An 18,688-nucleotide genomic window follows, 5' to 3' on the forward strand; every position below is an offset into this window, starting at 1 on the left:
TTCATCGGACTTGAACTGACATGTGATTTCATATTCACGCAATGTGGGTGCATAGATCCTGAGAAATCAGTACCCAGAACAACCAACTCTGGCCGTAATAACGGCCTTGATGCGCCTGTGCATTGGGTCAAAGAGAGCTTGGACGGCATGTGCAGGTACAGCTGCCCATGCAGCTTCAACACGATACCACAGTTCATCAAGAGTAGTGACTGGCGTATTGTAACGAGCCAGTTGCTCGGCCACCATTGACCAGACGTTTTTAGTTGGTGAGAGATCTGGAGAATGTGCTGGCCAGTGCAGCAGTCGAACATTTTCTGTATCCAGAAAGGCCCGTACACGACCTGCAACATGCGGTCGTGCATTATCCTGCTGAAATGTAGAGTTTCGCAGGGATGGAATGAAGGGTAGAGCCAAGGGTCGTAACACATCTGAAATGTAACGTCCACTGTTCAAAGAGCTGTCAGTGCGAACAAGAGATGACCGAGACGTGTAACCAATGGCACCCTGTACCATCATGCCGGCTGAAATACCAGTATGGCGATGACGAATACACGCTTCCAATGTGCGTTCACCGCGATGTCGCCAAGCACGGATGCGACCATCACGATGCTGTAAACTGGATTCATCCGAAAAAAATGACGTTTTGCCACTCGTGCACCCAGGTTTGTCGTTGAGTACACCATCGCAGGCGCTCCTGTCTGTGATGCAGCGTCAAGGGTAACCGCAGCAATGGTCTCCGAGCTGATAGTTCATGCTGCTGCAAACGTCGTCGAACTGTTCGTGCAGATGATTATTGTCTTGCAAACGTCCCCATCTGTTGACTCAGGAATCGAGACGTATCTGCACGATCCGTTACAGCCATGCGGATAAGATGCCTGTCATCTCGACTGCTAGTAATATGAGGATGTTGGGATCTAGCACGGCGGTCCGTATTACTCTCCTGAACCCACCGATTCCATATTCTGCTGACAGTCACTGGATCTCGACCAACGCGAGCAACAATGTCGCGATACGATAAACTGCAATCGCGACAGGCTACAATCCGACCTTCATCAAAGTCGGAAACGTGATGGTACGCATTTCTCCTCCTTACACGAGGCATCACAACAACGTTTCACCGGGCAACGCCGGTCAACTGCTGTTTGAGTATGAGAAATCGGTTGGAAACATTCCTCATGTCAGCACGTTTAGGTTTCGCCACCGGCGTCAACCTTGTGTGAATGATCTGAAAAGCTAATCATTTGCACATCTCAGCGTCTTCTTTCTGTCGGTTAAATTTCGCATCTGTAGCACGTCATCTTCGGGGTGTAGCAATTTTAATAGTCAGTAGTGTACTTTCAGTTTCTCGTTTTCTAATCTAACTCGCTCAGCATCACGCGATTTAATCTTGCACGCCAAAAGTATTGTCATAGCTGGTTCTACCTACATGAGGAGGAATCATCGTAATAAAATAAGAGAAATTAGGGCTCGCTCGGAAATATTTAAGTGTTCGCCTTTCTCAAACGTAGTTCGAGAGTGGAACGGTAGAGAAATAACGTGTAAGTGGTTCGATAAGCACTCTGCGAGGCACTTAATTATGAATTTCGGAGTACCATGCAGGTTTAGACAGTGCCCAACACGAACAGTAATATCGCGGAAGGATAAATCGCAGTCTCCTCGGTCCTCGAAATCTATATACAGACATGGTTGCTTGTAGGAAAATTAACATTGTTTGTTGAAATAGTTCTACACAATGATGATGATGATGATGACGATGTTTGGATTGTGGGGCGCTCAACTGCGCGGTTATCAGCGCCTGTACAAATTCCCAAAGTTTTCTTAGTCCAGTTTTGCCACTTGCATGAGTGATGATGAGATGATGAGGACAACAGAAACTCCCAGTCATCTCGAGGCAGGTGAAAATCTCTGACTTCTGCACAATGTATATGCTGTAGTATGAGGTCCAATGTACTGACAAATGCAGTCCATTGACACGGTATCGCATTTGATGTCAGTAGTACAGAGTATAACAAGATATCAGCGAATCAGGAGGTAGAGGATGGAACTCGCTATAAAGGCAATCGGCTCTGTGTGTTGTTAGTGTGTGCGTATGTGCCTTTCTTGCAGGCAGGAAACAGACTCCATTAGTGCCAGTGCGTGTTTTGTACGTAAACCACGAGTGTGACATTGTCACGTGGAAAACGGTTATCATGTGATAAAAAAGCAAAAATCGGTGCGTGGCAGGAAATGGGACTCTGTAATCTTCAAATCACCAAGAAGTTGAACCGTTCAGCTACAGTGATTTATAATTTAGATAGAGTGGGCGCAAGGTATGGATAGAACGGAAAATACGGGCAAAGTAGGAAATTATCTGAGTCGTCGAAAAGGTTACTTTTACGCAAAGCAAGGGCCACTAACCGTTATTCTTCTCAAATTGCTGCTAATTTACAGTTACTAGTAGCTGCCAGACATGCACGACAAATTCTGTCAAATGAAAACAGCTTGCATTCAAGAAGCGACTGCAGAAACCTGCTCTAACACCCAAACATAAACAGTCTAGATTGGAGTTTGTTGAAAAACTTATGTCATGGACGACTTGAGAACGGGATTAAGTGATCTTCAGCAATAATAAGAAGTTTAATTTAGATGGTCCGGATGGATTTCAATACGACTGGTATAATCTGAGAACAGAGCAGCAGGTAAGAATCGCATGAAAACTAATAATTTAAATATTTTTAATAATGTAATACTTTTATTCTTATATTAAGTTTCTATTATCGCAATCTCTAGAAAGAAACGTATTTTCTATTTGATGTTTTCAATTTTTGTAACAAATTTTAATTCATCGTGAATACTCTCTTTTCCACACGATCAGTAAAAATGTTATTTTGATTAAAAATTATCATTCACGTCAGTATTTATTAGTTAAAATTTGAATATGATAGTAAATAGTAAATTCACAGTTTGAAAAAAACCTCGATCGATAGTCGAAACAGGGACATCGGAATACGGAATTAGTACAGTACACGCTCTGTTTTTTTGTAATCATTAACGGTTCAGTTAAAAGGATTGTGTTGTTGCGTACTTAACAGTACCCGGGAAAATTCAAAGTAGATTTATTTCGAGTGTTTTTGAGAACTGTGTCGTATTGCTTCAGAAAACTGATTGTCGGCGCACTGATTTAAAAGGCTTCTATGGATGAAGAAACTTAAAGAGCGTTAGTCCGTAAGCCCTTTGTTGGTGGTTCTCGAGTACCATTCGACCAAATTGGACTGAGAAAGAGGCAAAAGGCCATATGAACAAAAAAGAGAACATTCTCCGGAGAATATTCTCGGGGCAAAAGAACATTCTCTGGCGAAGTTCTCAGTTTTACATGAATAAAAAATTCGAAGCATGTTCTCTGACGAGGGAGTTCCCTCTCAGTACCGCCTTTTCTCCTTGGAAGGTTCTAGGTGTGCGTCATCTGTCGCGTCCGGTACAGAACACACGCGTAATCTTACATTTCATTCAGCTGGCTGAAATAGGTAAACTATTAGCTGTACAGATATGGAATGGTATCAGTGTGTTATGGAAGAGTAGCATTACGTTTAGACTTTACTTTTGTCTGCGGCAACAAATTATTGAGACTTGACGGACAGCTTACGAAAATACATATCCTGACGATGTTACCGAATTTTCGACATAAGGGAAATATTTTTGTTATTGAAGTTAGATGAACACATTATCCGAACAAAATCTTACGAATAAATCACATTTTTATCTACTCCAAACTGGAACTGTGTCAGGGTTTTATAATTTTGGTTAAATATGACGCTCGCGCGTCAGGTACTTAAGAAGTTTGTAACAAACCAGTTATTCATTTTTCTGATCTGCCCGCTTAATTCTAATGTAACAAAGTATAAGATTTGTGCTGTGAGAAGACATGATGATGGAAATCTGAAAATGTCAGCGATACAGTTGTCTGGCGTATACCGAAGCCTTCTCGTACACTAGTCTGAAAACTTGGACTGCGAAATAGCACAAAAATATTTTCATTTTCGTTTCGTTTACAAGACGCCCCCCCCCCCCCCCCCCCCCCGCCACTCTTCTTTCATGATTCTCGGAAAGGAAGTTCATGAGCCAAATTATGTTTTTATTGTTAAGCCCTTATGAACTTCTGCAGTTTCTATGCTTAGTATTTCTACGAGCTACGTATATATTTTTTGCCTTGCTCGCAACATAATTTTGTGTTTTTCATAAAAAACCCTGTAAAACTTAACCTCAACAGAATTTACTCAGGCTCGAAGTATGCTACAGAGCTCAATCCAAAAAAGAGAATGTTCTTGGCCTGTGAGAAATTTCTCTAGTTTTATTCACACAAAATTCTCAAGTGAAGTATATCCTCTGTCTCGTCTTATTCATACGAACCTATGTTGTCTAAAATTCTGAGAATAAAGTACGTTCTTCGTTTTATTCATACGACCAAAGGCATATCCCAGGCGAAATAGCCTCAGACTTCTAGAAGAACTTAATAAGTCCAATTCCAAAGAACATAAGTGCTGACAGGTGTGCATATTACCGAACTATCAGCTTAATAAGTCAGGGTTGCAAAATATTAACACGAATTCTTTACAGAAGAACGTAAAATTGGTAGAAACTAATTTTGGGGAAGATCAGATTGGATTCTGGAAAAATGTAGGAACACGCAAGACAATCCGGACCCTACGACTTATCTTAGAAGACTGTTTATAGTATTTGTAGACTTAGAGAAAGCTTTTGACAAAGTTGACTGGAACATTGTCTTTGAAATTCTGAAGGTTTCAGGGATAAAGTACAGGGAGCGAAAGGCTGTTTACAACTTATACAGAAACCAGATGACGGTTGTAAGAGGCGAGGCATGAAAGGGAAGCAATGGTTGAGAAGGGAGTGAGCTAGGGCTGTAGCCAATATCATTAAGTCTGTATATTGCGAAAGCAGTAAATGAATCCAAGGAAAAATTTGGAATAGGAATTATCGTTCAAGGAAAAGAAATAAAAATTTTGAGAATTGCTGACGGCATTGTAATTCCGTCAGTGACAGCGAAGGACGCGGAAGAGGACTTGAACGGAATGGGCAGTGTCTTGAAAGGAGGATGTAAGACGAACATCAGTAAAAGCAAAACAAGGATAATGGAATGTAAACAAATTAAATGAGATGATGCTAAAGGAATTAGATTAGGAAACGAGACTGAGTAGTAGAGGAACTTTGCTATTTGGGCAGCAAAATAGCTGATGATTGTCGAAGTAAAGAGGATATAAAATGTAGACTGGTAATGGCAAGAAAGCAGATCTGCAGCAGGATAGGCACTTGGTACAGGGAGTGGCAACTGACCCTTAACATAGACAAATGTAATGTATTGCGAATACATAGAAAGAAGGATCCTTTATTGTATTATTATATGATAGCGGAACAAACACTGGTAGCAGTTACTTCTGTAAAATATCTAGGAGTATGCGTACGGAACGATTTGAAGTGGAATGATCAAATAAAATTAGTTGTTGTTAAGGCGGGTGCCAAGTTGAGATTCATTGGGAGAGTCCTCAGAAAATGTAGTCCATCAACAAAGGAGGTGGCTTACAAGACACTCGTTCGACCTATACTTGAGTATTGCCCATCCGTGTGGGATCAGTACCAGGTCGGGTTGACAGAGAAGATAGAGAAGATCCAAAGAAGAGCGGCGCGTTTCGTCACAGGGTTATTTGGTAAGCGTGATAGCGTTACGGAGATGTTTAGCAAACTCAAGTGGCAGACTCTGCAAAAGAGGCGCTCTGCATCGCGATGTAGCTTGCTGTCCAGGTTTCGAGAGGGTGCGTTTCTGGATGAGATATCGAATATATTGCTTCCCCCTACTTATACCTCCCGAGTAGATCACGAATGTAAAATTAGAGAGATTCGAGCGCGCACGGAGGCTTTCCGGCAGTCGTTCTTCCCGCGAACCATACGCGACTGGAACAGGAGAGGGAGGTAATGACAGTGGCACGTAAAGTGCCCTCCGCCACACACCGTTGGGTGGGTTGCGGAGTATAAATGTAGATGTAGATGTAGAAAAGCGATTCTAAAGAAGAGAAATTTGTTAACATCGAATACAATGTTAGTAAGTCTTTTCTGAAAGTATTTACCTGGAGTGTAGCAACGAACGGAAGTGAAACATGGACAGCAAACAGTTTAGGCAAGAAGAAAAAAATATTCAAATGGCTCTGAGCACTATGGGACTTACCTGCTGAGGTCATCAGTCCCCTAGAACTTAGAACTACTTAAACCTAACTGAGCTAAGGACATCACACACACCCATGCCCGAGGCAGGATTCGAACCTGCAACCGTAGCGGTCGCGCGGCTCCAGGCTGTAGCGCCTAGAACCGCTCGGCCACTCCGACCGGCAGGCAAGAAGAGAAGAGGAACTTTTGAAATGTGGTGCTAAACAAGAATGCTGAAGATAAGATTGGTAGAGGTAACTAATGAGGAGGTACTGAATAGAAATGGGGAGACAAGAAATATGTGGCACAACTTGACCAACAGGACAGATTGGTTAATAGGATACCTTCTGAGACATGAAAGTATCACCAGTTTAGTGTTGGAGAGAAGTGTGGGGATAAAAATCGCAGTGCGCGACCAAGAGATGAATACAGTAAGCAGATTAAAAAAAAAATGGTTCAAATGGCTCTGAGCACTATGGGACTCAACATCTGAGGTCATCAGTCCCCTAGACTTAGAACTACTTAACCCTAACTAACCTAAGGACATCACACACATCCATGCCCGAGGCAGGATTCGAACCTGCGACCATAGCAGTCGCGTGGTTCCGGACTGTAGTGCCTAGAACCGCTCGTCCACCACGGCTGGCAAGCAGATTCAGAAGGATCTAGTTATACGGAGATGAAGAGGCTTGCCCGTGGTGAGGAGTGTGAAGAGCTGCATAAGACCAGTCTTTGGACTGAAGACCATAACAACAACATCTCAGAAATGCTATACAATTGCGAGTGTAGACGTCACAGGAGATACAGGGATGCTGTACCACACTCTGAAGAGCACTGTCGTGTTTTGTGACACCTTGGGCGTATAATCTCGACTGTACTCTGGTTAGTATAGTTTTGTAAAGTGCGCGTCATTTACGACGGCGGTCGAGTTTAGGTTCGTTCTGCGCATCTGACGTCACAAAACACAGCCAGCCAATGAACAGAGAACGACGCTGCCAGAGGTCGACTGCAGTGCAGAGCATGGACGAGTGTCTTCAGTTTTAGAAACGTTCAGTCATAAATAAAGTAATTGAACAAAAGCAACGTCTTGATAGCAGACTTTCTTTTATAGATAGTTTGGAAAAAGCATTCTTTATACCAATTGCTTCATATTCTATTAATAGAGCAATAAGCCTCCTAATTCAGGCGATAGCGAGGAAAGGTGTTTGTATCATTCTCATAACTGCTTTTTCGCAATAAAGAACTGTGGTAACTGTTTATTTCCTATTGTACTTCGACGAAACGTGAGTAATTCATAGTCATACCAACAGTGTTTGTCGGTATTTTGCGTGATATTCTAAAGTCCTCCGGGAGGACTATTGAACGACTAGCTGCGTTAGCGTATTGGTTAAGGTGTTTTGGCTGCTAAGCGAAAGGTTCTGAATTCAAATCTTCTTCGCTGCTTAATATTTTCTTTATTTAAAAACGATAACGAAGTATCTTACTTCATGAATTTTGTTCGTTTGAATGTGATTTTTTGAGATTTCTAGTGGCAACTAAAATGGACCATACGGAAAGTATACGCTATGGACTTTTACCTCTCCAAACTCTTCAAAATTTCGTGCAATGGTTTACTACACCTAATGCTGCACAGTAACTGCGTTGAACAAAAATTAAGTCATTTATGGGGGGAAGGTATCAGTCAAGAAGATGTGTAAAAATCAAATTTTTGGCGAAATAGTTTTTGTGAAATCGAATGATAAAGTGTGTCAAAGCAGTCGAAACACCATGTGTCTTCACAGGTGAGCAGTGCAGTGATAACAAAATCGCGCACAGTACGGAATGCGGGGAGCACCTCTCTGTAGCAGCGAGGGGGTTAATGCGGCCGTGGTGGCTTTACTTCATAAACTGCGCGCTCCCCCCTAAACGTTAAGTTTGCGAACTATACTATGGCGCTGCCTCTCTTGGCGCGTGCAACTAGCAACGCAGCAATCTCCCGCTTCTGGGCGGGCATGCGCTAACCGCCAAGATAAAAGAACTGAACTATAGTAGACGGTGCTATAAAGTGTCCCCTGAGAAGATGCCCGACGAAAACATGTGGCACTAAGTGAGTTGTTAGCTACGCGGACCTGTCTAATGGCGGTGCCGGCTGTTTACCTGCGCTAGCGGAGGCGAGCGCGATCGCCAGCAGCAGCTGCAGCAACCGGGAGGCCATCGTGGTCAGCGGGGTCTGCAGGCGGTGGTGGTGGCGGCGTCGCGACACACCGCCCTCTGCTTATATGCCCGCACCGCCTTCTCCATTAGCGGGGAAACCACGCCTTATCATCCCTAACGACAGCTAGCCGCGGGCGACTAGCTGCCATCACGAAGCATCGCTCGCCCACCTATCTCGGTACCATCTCGCCACCCCCACGTGAAAACCTGCAGAGAGGAAAGCGCTCTTACGGTGCACTCTACGACCGCCACGTCACCTAAGCATTTCCGCCTACGAAGTACGTAGCCACAACACAGAAACATTTCGTCGTGTTCTTCTCTCCTTGTTTTTCACTGGCGTTAGGTCACCGTGCGTCAAAAGGAACACGCGCCACGGCATTTGGTTATACCAAGCAATGGAAAGGCTGTGAATAGTGGTACCTCTGTACAGATAAGTAAAACGTACCTGTGCCAGTGTCTTCGGAATACAGCGGAAGTCGCTAAAAATAGACAAGGCTCCAAGGTTATGTCGATTCCTCGCAAGCTGTGACAAGGACGCGAATAAAACGTTGATCCAGAAAGTGTAGAATAAGTTCCTTTATTCCGTCTACGATATCAAAATTGTTAGGTCCGTAGACTACCGCTTTCGGTCAGCAGTTATCATCCTCATACCTGCAACAAAGCCGGCCGGTGTGGCCGAGCGGTTCTAGGCGCTTCAGTCTGGAATCGCGCGACCGCTACGGTCGCAGGTTCGAATCCTGTCTGAGGCATGGATGTGTGTGATGTCCTTAGGTTAGTTAGGTTTAAGTAGTTCTAAGTTCTAGGGGGCTGATGACCCCAGATGTTAAGTCCCATAGTGCTCAGAACCATTTTTGAACCTGTAACAAAACATGGGAGAAAAGACAAATACAATTAATGGATTGTCTAGACATTAAAACAATAAAATATGGAAAAGCATTACTGACGTAAATGTGGAAAACATACGCTTGAACATGACGAGGCATACCTGTTTTAAAACATGTCCTAATATAATGAAGCAGTAATGGTATCGTCAGAAGATAAACACAAGATCAGCTTAGCATTGTCGCAGATATTTAAAATATAATATATACTACACATAGTGTCGGCGGAGTCGTCTTGTTAACAGCGTTACTGTTCATAACAAACTGTTGGACAGCAACCACAAACTGTTTGTATTGTAAGCCCCTTAGTCGTCTCTACTTTAGGTGTACACACATTAAAAAAAAAATTGGTTGAAATGGCTCTAAGCACTATGGGAGTTAACATCTGAGGTCCTCAGTCCTCTAGACTTAGAACTACTTAAACCTAACCAACCGAAGGACGTCAGATACAGCCATGCCCGAGGCAGGATTCGAACTTGCGACTGTAGCAGCAGTGCGATTCCGGTCTAAACCACCTAGAACCGCTCGGCCACAGCGGCCGGCGTACACACATTCATCAGTTATATAACTGTGCAATATGAAATAAAAAAATACAGAAGGTAAAGTTCATTGAGACCTTACCAGGTGCATAAGCTATTAAAGTAATAAAATGTAGTAAATTAAAAACACAACTAAATTTAGATTGTTAAAAAGGACGTAGTTAACTGACAATAAATCTGATACTCTCTTTTGGCGAATTTTAGATAAAACTGTAATGGTATACATAAGAACAAGCTTACGGAGCTATCAGCATAATATAAAAATGGTAAAATATATAGGGAAAGAAGCCAAATGGATGAAACATTCTTTTTTATTCTATATCGTACAATGATATAATTAACGATTATGTGTTTTTTTCATCTTTTGTTGCAGATCTGAAGACATTGCTGACCGAAACCGGTGATCTAAGGACCCAATAATTTTGTAGTCATAGACGGAAATAAAAAAAAAAAAAATATTCAGGGTCATTCCTGAAAGAGTCTATACGGAATTTGTCGCAGAGTTAGTTCTCATTTTAACATTTTATTTATACACTCGAGTCAGGAGAAAACACAAAGGATTCTGTAAAATAACAATTTCAGGTAAGGAAATAGAAGGATTGACCATACGTATACACACATAAAAATTACAATCAAACAGATTTGCTCTGAAACGAACAGCTCCCACAACGTTTTCCTGTGCCTTGGACAGCACTTCCTCGTTGCAAGAATCAGGACAAAATAAACAGTGATGTAGATGTTTCTTTGTCTGTACTTCCTCACACTCACAAAATGTTCGCTGTTCATTAGGTTATCCTTAGATTTGCCAACGCCTGTTCGTAGCTTTTTCAGTGATATCCGTGTTCAAAAATGGTTCAAATGACTCTGAGCACTATGGGACTTAACTGCTGAGGTCATCAGCCCCCTAGAACTTAGAACTACATAAACCTAACCAACCTACGGACATCACACACGTCCATGCCCAAGGCAGAATTCCAACCTGCGACCGTAGCGGTTGCTCGGTTCCAGACTGTATCGCTAGAACCGCTCGGCCACTCCAGCCGGCGATATCCGTGTGTTCCATTCCAAGTTGTGTCCAATTGGTAAGCATTCTGCAATCTTTACCCCTGCTAGAAGATGATTTGCTCTGGCTGCCAACAGTTCTTCTTTGGCTTCCTTGGATGATGTATTTAGTGCAAATGTTGTCAATAAAAGGTTCTTCCTAGACTTCAACACAAGTACGATCTGAAGTTTTCCCGGCGTATTTCCAATTTGAACAGTTCTCGGGTATCCGACCGGGGAACGTCGTAATTACGACGCTACCTGGTCGGATGGTCGGATACCCGAGAACTGTTCAAATTCAACATAAGTCTTGGTCGAGTATGCCCATGTAGTGGCTGTAAAGCAATTTGTTCAACTTTCTTCCTTTTGACATTTGCGGCAGTGCAGCATTATTTGGTTTCAGGTGTCCATTAATTAGCCTTGTAGTTTCATTAAAGTTTTCATTTACTTCTTTCATGCGGGCGGATTTATACCACAGTGGTCAGGCATATTCACCAGCCAAGAAACAGAGTGCTGTAGCAGAAATACAGAGCACCCAAAACCGGTCATCCCAATTACTACCAACAGGCTGACTCCGTATGTCTGGTATGAATGCAGAACGGCAAGTGAGTGAACTGTCTAAGTAGCTCCTCCGTATTTGGGGTAAAACAGTGCTACAGTCGATGTGTCCTCCCCGCCTGTCTGTTTCGTATGTGGAAAGTGTAGACCTGAGTTCTGTATGGCTTCCAGCGGTTCTTTTTATAGTAATCATAAAACATTCGGAGAACTCTTAACAGCAGCTGTTCTACTTCAAAATCATCTGTCTGTATTGTCGTAAGTTGATCAGCATGTATGAAAATTTTGCCTGGATTAGGTATTGGCTGATAATTTGTGTAAATGTTGAAGAGCACCGGTGACAACATGCTCTTTTGGAGTAAACTACTTCTTTGTTTCCTCCAGCGGCTGTGTCTTCGTTGGAATTCCACGTAGCATCTTCGATTGTGTAGTAAGGTAGCAATTTGCCTTAAATATACAGAAATCTAAAATCGTTGTGACCGTCAGTGTTAACGATACTGTAGATCCCTTGAACACGAAACGTCGTCCAGTAGTTGGACGAAAGCTCAGGTCACGCTCGTCTACAGTAACGGTAGCAGAAGTGATCCACAAAACAGCTGTCCAGCATCGTAGACATTTATCTGTTGTAGAATCCTAAAATATATTCTGAGCTCAAACAAAATGAGTTATTTCGAACAGCACGACCTCATCCATGCCTTCCAGCATAGTATCCGAAAATATCGCTCATCCGAAAGTCCAACCCTCGGCAATCAAGGCAATCGGCTAGGTTTTTGGTACCGCATTTCTTGACTCTCGAAATGTGTTTGACTCGGTACCAGATTAACATTTATTAACAAAAAGTTTGATAATCATGGGAATCAGACAAAATTTGTGCCTGGACTGAGGACTTCTTTCTAAGGATGGATGTAGAGTAACAGACAAATACAGAAGTAACTTCACGCGTGCCTTATGGAGGTGTACTGGTACTCTGTTTACATTCTATATTAATAACCTTTAGACAATATCAACTATAATGGAGTTATCTATAATCCAGTACTATGTGACTAAACTGCACAAACATTCAGACGGATCTTGATAATATTTCAAGGTGGTGCAGAGACTGGCATCTTGCTTTAAATGCACATAAGTGCCGAATTATATACTTCACAAAACGGAGGACAGTAGTAGCCTATGATTGCAATATTAACGATCAAAACTGGAATCGATCAATTCATATTTATATGTAACAATTTATTGGCTTACTAAAGACAATGATCACGTACGCTCAATCGTAGGTAAAACGGGAGATAGACTTCAGTTCATTCGCAGGATACTGAGAAAATGCTGTCAGTATAGATAGCACACTGCTACAGAATACTTGTGCGTCCCATCTGAAAATTGTTCTCAGTGGCGTGGAAGCCATATCAGATTGGACTAACAGGGGATATTGAACGGATACAAAGAAGGGGAACACGAATGGTGAAAGGTTTGTTTGAGAGCGTCACTGATGCATTGAGAAACCTGAACTGGCAGGTGCTTGAAGACAGACGCCAGTAGCCCCGCAAAACCTACTTGGCTAAAAAGTATCAAGAACCAGTAGTAGGTGGAGACTCCAGAGATTTACTTCGGTCCCCTACGTACCTTCCCCTAGTCACCGTGAAGACAAAATTGGACTAATTATAACGTGCAGAGGTATTTAAACACACATTTTTCCTGTGCTTCATACGCCATTGGCGGAGTTCGTGTGTAGATCTAGATGTATCCACAAGTTTCCGTAGCTAGTATCGTGAACTATCTGAAACACACTAAATTTTATTTCTATATTTCTTAAAATATTTAATACTAATACAGTATAGTCGAATGTGTCGGAACACACGCAGAATGTATTGAAAGAAAACAAACCCAGATGCTACATTGCAAATAACAAAGAAAACGACAACAGTTATTATTATTAGCAAGTTTCACAAGCTGTGAAAGCCCTTCCCAGCTGACGTCACAATATCTTGTGAGGTAGTTTTATCTTGGCATTTAATTTTCCAATTCATCACGCATGGTGTAGCTTCTCTGATATTGTCGAAGAAGCGTAGTCTTGCTCTTCCAAGAGGAAGTTTTTTTATGTAGTTGTAGATTTTCCTTCCTACTGGGGATCGAAGTGTGTGTCAAATCCAACGATCTCCTAGTTTTAATTTGAAACATCCCCTTTGAAAAATTAATGAATTACTGTGCTGAAAAACCTCTTACGTAATTTGATTTTCAAACAGCTGAGAAAAACTGAACGTACTCAGACATTTCTCTCTTTACTTATTCGGACCATCACTAAACTGACACACAATATTTTTTTTATCTGACTTTCAGATAATCCCTACAAAATAATGGCCCTGACTAACAATAACCTATACCTTTCATGAATCACTTACCTCACAAAAACCTTCGTTACTCGAACCACTGCAATATAGCGAGCGCCAATACTGCCAGCTGAATAAAAGATTGTAACTACTGAAGGCACCAACTACTGATAGGCGTAGTTAGCAAATGAAAAAGATTTTGATAGAGAACAAACAATATATTTACCTTAATAATGTTCGAAAGTCATCAAATATATATCGCTTCATGATATCCAGTATTACAAATTTACTCTTTCTGATTGACACAAGTCCAGATCGTCCGCTCTCAAAATCCTGCCATCTCTCTCCCCACATCCACCACTGCTGGCTGCTCACCTCCAACTGCACAACGCTACGGGCTGTTCACATCCAACTGCCCAACACAACAACAGCGAATATTCCAACAATGCCAACCAGCCACAGACTGCACACAGCACAGTCAGCGATTTTCATACAGAGCACTACGTGGCGTCACCAACGTAAAAACCTAAACAGCCTACTGACACATGTCCTCCCCTACATGCAGTTCGTTTTTTTTTCGAAGAGACTCGGGATGAGTTTACCTTACACCCTGGCCACCAAATTCCCCGGATTTAAACACAATCGAAAACCTGTGGGTCCACTTCGATGGCCGTTCCCGCCATGGAACCTCAACAGAGAAACTTAGCGCAGCTGGCCATGGCACTAGGGTTGGCATGGCTCCAGGACGGTATCTTCCAAAACCTCAGTGACTGTCTTCCTACACATCTGTGCTGCAAAAGGCGGTTAATAAGGCTTTTGACAGGTGGTCACATTACCGTGACTGGACAGTGTCTATTTCTTTGTTTGCTAATATTCTGCATTCCGCTGTGTTCTTGTCTTGAATGCCGCCAAGTATCCTCCTCCAAAGTTTCTTTTCAAAGAGTCTTAATTGTGCTTCTCCTGATATTTTTAATGGCAGTGCCTCATAAGCGTATGTCACAAGAGGAATGATAAGAGTAGAATATTTCTTGAACTAAGATTTTTACTCCATTCACTTATGCGAAATTATTTCTATTGGGTTTTGCATTCTACTATGTATCTGACGTGTCCGTAGTTAGCAATGTTCCAAGGCAAGCAAACTCTGTTACTGTTTTGATTTTATCGGCACCTATTTTAAAGGTATAATCTGCTTTATTTTGCCGTGAGGCAGTGAAGTATTTCGTTTTAGTGGTATTAATTTGTAGTCCTGTTCGAAATAAGCTCTAGTATAATACTATAGTGAGTAAATTAATTTCTTGTTCATTTTCTTCTAAGATAACAATGCCGCATTCATATCACAGTACGTTAAAAATTTTCTCTAGGCTTGTTCCAATTTCCGATGATTTTTTTTTCCTGAAAATCTGCTCCGTAACAAGGTTGAAACGTTATGGTGACAAAACATCTTCTTGTTTCACTCCAGAAGTAACATGGACATTTCCGAGAGAGTGTTTTGTACGTCAACTCCAGTTAAATCTAGTATTCCAAAGTCTTTCATACTCATTCACATATATTTTCTGTAAATACTACCAAGTACTTTCATAAAGTATATGAAAAACATGTGCACATTCAAATTTCTTTCCGAGTAGGATTCTTAAGATGAAAATATTATCCATTGTTGATCTGTGTCTCGTGCTTCATCATACAACAACTTCAATAATAACAAAATTATAATATTTAACAAAAAACGAAACTTTTAATTAATTTTGCAAGTCGTGAGAAAGAACAATCGCCTATGATCTTTTACTCGTAGCCATGCCGATATTGGCATGAAATGATATGGGAGAAACATAGTAAACCAAAGTCAAAGAGGCAAAGAAAGAGGCCACCTTCTCTTTACATGAACACTCAATACATTTCGGTACCTTGCAATTACAATAAGAGAATAAGACAAATCGAAGGTAGTGTTATGTGAAGAGTATGGTCTACTGTTCCAATCATGCCTGGTAACTGCAATAATAAACGCAGTTAAGTGACCCGAAAAACATTCTATAGGAAATATGAAGAGTTATCCAGCAGTAAAGACCTTCACTTTCGCTTTGAAACCCTGTGGCTTGTCGCCATCAAATATCGTGCTCTACTTTATATTCACTGAATGGATGCTGCTCCACCTATAAAACACATCATTTTTGTCAGTCAGACACATCGTAACTGGGTGGTTGATAAAGTTTCTCCTCTGGTCTAGAGTATTCTATATGCTGCTGACGATTCTCGTTGATTTGCGTACTACCTGCATCAAGAAGTGGTAATGTTCATAAACAAAAACAGTATGAATATTCTCCTCCTTCTCTGTTGTCCGTGACAGTTGAGTTGTTTTCATAGATTAGTATATGTATCACGTTACTCTCACATGTCACATCTCACGTGTCTGTATCCTGCTACCAATTATTTTCGTTAATTTCACACAATAAGCTTTGTACAAGTATTTAAGATCTGCACATACAACTGTCGAGTTTGAGTCAAGGTGACCATTTCTGAAGCTTGCGACAGAGCAGTTTGACGTTATAAAATAAATAAATAAATAAAATAAAATTAAAATATTAATTATGTATTATAGTGATTGGTTGTAATTAATATTTGCTTATCTGGAACGTGGACGTTTAATTATTTGGTATCAGACGCTTGACAATGGCTTTTTCGTAAATGCAATGTTATTCGTAGTTGACCGTGAAATAAGACTCAAATAATCGGACTTCGTATTTAAATCGTTTCCAAAGACTGCTGCGGTAGGTGTGGACTCAAAATCTAAATCTCAATATTAGAATAATTTGCCAGCCATGTCAATACGTCGTACAGAGGTGACTGTCGTCTAAACATAAAAAGTTTACACAGTTAGTTAAATCAGATATATTCAACGAATAAGCCTATAGTTAAATAATTCAACTTACTTTCATAAATATAGAATCTTTACAGAGTCGAGTGCCAAGTGAGATTGCAACTCGCAGTGCTCTTATGTAACATCAAATATGGCGGTGTGCCAGTTAATAAAATATACGTGCTTCCAGCCTCAGCTATTCTACAAGACCTACTACTTCTTAATGAAACATAAGAGTGTCATAATTGTATTTTGTTTTATCAACGGCATAGCGCTGCAGTTCTGTGCCATAGGCTTTAATTATTTGTCAGAGATTAATTATTTAATTAAGATTTCGCGTTTCCGAGGAAACTCACGCACGGCATGCAAATGTGCCTTTATAACGTGTCTGTGGCTGTGGCGTCAACAAACTGACGTCATCTAACATTTCTCACTAGCCCTTGGACGTCACTATAGTACATGTCTCAAAAAGACAGCAAGACACGTGTCGCCTCTTTCAAGAATAGCTAAGTAACCATAACGTCCAGCCTTTTATGAACGCCAAAGTGATCTCTTTTCACGTATACACATGTCCTTTGAGGTTTTCTGGCTAGAAAACGGCGATTCGGCCGATAGTCTCAACGTTTTGAGGAGCTACGGGGATACACGCTCACCGCGGCAGACAGTTGAGAGATCAGGTTCAGCCAGCAAGTATTAATAACATTACAGTGCCCACGCGAGTACGACCCAGCAAGGCAAACTATTTGTGCCTATAGATCGCGAACTGATCGCACTGTAACAGTCTAAAGACGAACAGAATCTCCAGCTGTTAATAACGCAGGCAACTTCTGATCTGATCTCCCCCTTGCACCCCTTTACTAGTCCATCCAACAAGTTGTGGCTCAGTCCTTATAAAGTGCTTTACAGGAAAGCGATCACGGAACACGCAGATCTGACAACCCAGCAATAAGCAGTCTTCAGCTCTGCCATTACATGACGCACACACATGATAAACTCGGGTATTAGCAAATGGTTTCTGTCATTCGTTGAGTGACTGCATGAAGCAGAAGCAATGTGCGGAGACAACTGTAGTAATACCTTCCGACTCCTCACTACCAATGACACGTTGACAGCCACTACTGTGGTATGTTTTGACATTTTTTGGACACGTTTCGCACTTAGTATTTCAAAAAGACCCCCCTCATGTTTACCAGGTTGGCAGACCGGAAATTTCTACTAAGGCTGGCTGTAAATTTTTATTAACGCTGATTTTTGTAATTGCTGGCTGAAATTTTCTGGAATTGAAAGACTGCAAGCGGACGTGAGTTCAAGAAATTGTCACCTGTTCAACTTTAGGCGAAGTGTGTAGTGTTGAAGCAAATATGGCACACATTTATCTATGCAAGAAAGCGATTACTATTTGGAACTGGATGCGAAGAACCCCTCTGTCGTGTCGAGAACCTCTTAAATATCATAAAATTCGAAGACGTTTTGCGACCGGGTTTAAAATTTTTCCGTGAAGCTTTGCCTTGCTTGTCGGACGTTTGACATTTTTTCTCCTCAAATTCAAGGGCATCGATGTATATGAATTTATCGAATATTTGTCAGTGCAGCATTAAATCTCACCTAGGAGCCACAGACGGACCGTCAGTGCACAATTATCTGTATGTGATTCTCGAGACAGGTTAAAAAAGGAAAATGTTGATGAAGAGCAGGAATTCAAGTCAGCTGAGCAAGCAGCTGATGGAACGAGGTAGTCGGAAAATCTTGTACAGTTACAAAGAAAATAGACTTAAAATGCAGACAGTTTTGAAACTACCTTTTTTTTTTGAGTCACCAGTCTTCTAATTGGTTTGCTGCGGACCGCCATGTATTCCACTCCCTTGCCGACCTCTTCATATCACATTAGCTCTTGCAATCTACGTCCTCAGTTATTTGTTGTATGTTTACCAAAGTCTCTCTTCCTCTACAAGTTTTACCATCAACAGCTGCCTCTAGTACCATGGAAGTTTCCCCTATCATCCTGTCCATTCCTCTTGTCAATTTTCTCCACATGTTCCTCCTTTCTTCGGAGAACCTCCTCGATCCTTATCTTATCGGACCGATCCATTTCTTCTTTCTTTTTTCTGTAGC

The sequence above is a fragment of the Schistocerca americana genome, chromosome 1 (assembly GCF_021461395.2).
Source record: "Schistocerca americana isolate TAMUIC-IGC-003095 chromosome 1, iqSchAmer2.1, whole genome shotgun sequence".
Lineage (NCBI taxonomy): Eukaryota > Metazoa > Arthropoda > Insecta > Orthoptera > Acrididae > Schistocerca > Schistocerca americana.